Raw genomic sequence first — 3,556 nt, forward strand, 5'->3', positions numbered from 1 at the left:
CAGAAAAGTTCACAGGCAAGTTGTTTGCTACCCTTAGGAATTAGCTAACCCTGACAGGGATAGTTCTTCCAGGGCAGGTAAGGCCCCAATAAGTCAAAATATTAAAAAATTCAAGGAATGGGCCCTTCTGCCATCATTTTCAATTCAACTCCATAAAATGCACCATCATCGCTGCTGCCTGGACTCAGGCTGAGCTGGTGCTGCACCCCCACCATGCAGCATGTAAATAAGTATGATGACCCAGAAGAATTTGCAGAGGGCTACAAGATCAACATCAGTAAGGATCAGCAGGATGATAGTAAAATGTTTATTGGAGCCTTGAGTTGGTATATAAGCAAGAAAGACCTGACTGAAAACTTATCTCACTTGGTAAGCTGTAGGCTGCATAATCAAAACAGATCCGATTACTCAAAGATCAAGAGGACCTGGATTTGTGCTTTTCAGAGATGCTGCTAGTGCTAATAAGACTTTGGAAGTGAAAGAACACTACCTAGATGGCAAATTGATAGACCCCCAAAAGTCAATGCTTTAAGAGGCAAGAAATCTCCTAAAAAGATTTTTGTGGGTAGCTTGAGCCCAGATACTTCTGAAGACCAAATTAAATAATAGTTTGGAGATTTTGGAAGGGTTGAAATATTGAACTCCCCATGGATACAAAAATAAATGAAAAAATGAGGATTTGTTTTATCACATATACAGATGAAGAGCCAGTAAAGAAATTGTTAGAAAGCACCTATTATCAAATTGGTTCTGTGATGAAGTGAAGTCACTCAGTCGTGTCCGACTCTTTGCGACCCCATAGACTGCAGCCTGCCAGGCTCCTCTGTCCATGGGATTTTCTAGGCAATAGTACTGGAGTGGATTGCCATTTCCTTCTCCAGGGGATCTTCCCAACCCAGGGCTCAAACCCAGGTCTCCCGCATTGTAGACAGATGCTTTACCATCTGAGCCATCAGGGAAGTCCAAGGAACGCTTGGCAGCAGTGGGATGTGATGAGTAAATTAAAAAAAAAAAAGCACAACCCAAAGAGATGTACAAGCAGCAACAGCAATGGGAGGAAGGGGAGCTGCTGCTGGTGGACCAGGTGGAACTAGGATCATGGTGGACATCAGGGCCAAACCCCAAACCAAATATTGTGATGAAAGATATGGAAGTTAGAAGAGTACCTATGATATTGTGATTTATAAAAATGTATCTGATCATTCAGGTGATAATCAGAATATATGAGAAATATATATTGGTCTTCATCCATAGTTCCTGTCTTACAGTTCCCTAAACCCTTGGAGTTCATTGAGTGATAAGAGCACTGAGATAATGTTTGGTCTCTTGTCCTCAGTTCCCGAAAAGGCTTCAGGGAAAGCCAAAACAATCTTGAGGAAGGAAAAACAGAGCTAGAGGAAGCAGGTTCCCTGACTTCAGACTATCCTACAAAGCTATAGTCATCAAAACAGTGTGGTACTCTCACAAAAATAGAAATATAGATCAATGGAACAAGATCAGGAGCCCAGAAATAAACCCATGCACCCATGGTCAATTAATCTATGATGAAGGAGGCATGACTACACAATTTTGAAAAGACAGTCTCTTCAACAAATGGTGGTGGGAAAACTGGACTACAACATGGAAAAAAATCAAATTAGATCATTCTTTAATACTATACAAAAAATAAGCTCACAGTGGATTAAATACCTAAAGTTGAGACTAAACACTATAAAACTCCTAGAGGAAAACATAGGCAGAGCACTCCAAACATAGATGGCAGCAGTATCTTTTTTGATCTATTTTCTAGAATAATGGAAATAAGAAACAAGAATAAATAAGTGGGACTTAATTAAGCCTAAAAGCTTTGGCACAGCAAAGAAATCCAGAAACAAAAGACAACCCACAGACTTGGAGTAAATATTTGCAAATGATGTGACTGATGAGGGGTTAGTCTCCAAAATCTGGCAACGGCTCATGAAGCTTAATATCATCAAAACAAGCAATCCAATCAAAAAATGGGCAGAAGACCAAAATAGACATTTCTCCAAAGAATACATATAGACGGCCAAGAGACACACGAAAAGATGTCCAATGTTGCTAGTTATTAGAGAAATGCAAATCAAAACTACAATGAGATACCAACTCACACCAGTAAAATGGTTATCATCAAAAAATTCACACATTAAGTGCTGAAGAGGGTGTGGAGAGAAGAGAACCCTCCTGCACTGTTGGTGGGAATGTAAATTGGTATAGCTACTATGGAGAATAGTATGGAGGTTCCTTAAAAAAACTAAAACTAGAGTTGCCACATGACTCTGCAATCCCACTCCTGGGTATACATCTGGAGGAAAACATGGTCCGGAAGGATGCATGCACCCCAGTGTTTATTGAAATATGTTTACAGTAGCCAAGATATGGAAGAAACTTAAATGCCCATTGATAAAGGAATGGATAAGGAAGAAGTGGTACATGTATACAGTGGAATATTACCCAGCCATTAAAACCAATGAAGTAATGCCATTTGCAACAACATGGATGTACCTAGAGATTGTGATATTCAGTGACAGAGAAGTAAGTCAGACAGAGAAAGGAAAGTATGATATCCCATATCCCTTATATGTAGAATCTAAAAAGAAATGATACAAATATACTTATATACAAAAATAGAAATAGACTCACAGACTTAAAGAACAAATTTATGGTTACTAGCCGGGAAGGGTGGAGGGAAGGGATAGGGAGGTTTGGAGATTAACATGTATAACCAATCTGACTGCTATTAACAAAGTACAACATGTTGAAGCTGAAGATGGAGACTGACTTCATTTTACTTCATTTTAATGTAAGTGGACAGCTGGGTCATGGAAATGAGATATTGAGATTAAGAAATGATAACTGAGTCTCTTTAATATAGAAACTATATATGTATATTTCTTTTTTGACTGCACTGTGTGGCTTGTGGGATCTTAGTTTCCTGACCAGGGATTGAACCCAGTCCCTCAGCTGTGAAAGCTCAGAGTCCTAACCATTGGATGGGTAGGGAATTCCTAGAAACTATATTTTATTCATCTTTTTTTGTTATTTAGTTGCTAGGTCTTCCTACTCTTTTGTGACCCCATGGATCTCAGCCCACCAGGCTCCTCTGTCCGTGGGATTTCTCAGGCAAGAATACTGGAGTGGGTTGTCATTTCTTTCTCCAAGGGATCTTCCCAACCCAGGGATCAAACCCGCATCTTCTGTGTCTCCTCCATTGGCAGGTGGATTTTTTACCACTGAGCCACCATGAAAGCTCTTATTCATTTTATATCCTGGCATCTATTAGGACACCTGGCTCATAGAATATATACAGTAAGTGCTCTGGTATAGAGCATGGCCTAGAGGGAGAGATATAAATTCCTGGGTTAGATAAAACATCTAAACAGGCCAGTTTGCTTGCAAAAACTCAGCCTAGACAGGAGATGGTGCATCAAAAAGAGTTAGGCTTCCCTGTATAAGACAACGTTGGGAAGTTAGTGAGAGGCTGTTATAGCTCTGGGAGCCAGAGGCAGGGTCACTCTTCTGAGAAGGAAATTCAGCA

General features: G+C 40.0%; 1 pseudogene; it reads left to right on the top strand.

Annotated features, from left to right (window-relative positions):
• Nucleotides 1–213: 213 nt before the first annotated feature.
• Nucleotides 214–1,158, top strand: LOC128044821 (heterogeneous nuclear ribonucleoprotein D-like; annotated as a pseudogene).
• Nucleotides 1,159–3,556: the final 2,398 nt, after the last annotated feature.

Source organism: Budorcas taxicolor, chromosome 3 (genome assembly GCF_023091745.1).
Source record: "Budorcas taxicolor isolate Tak-1 chromosome 3, Takin1.1, whole genome shotgun sequence".
Classification (NCBI taxonomy): Eukaryota; Metazoa; Chordata; class Mammalia; order Artiodactyla; family Bovidae; genus Budorcas; species Budorcas taxicolor.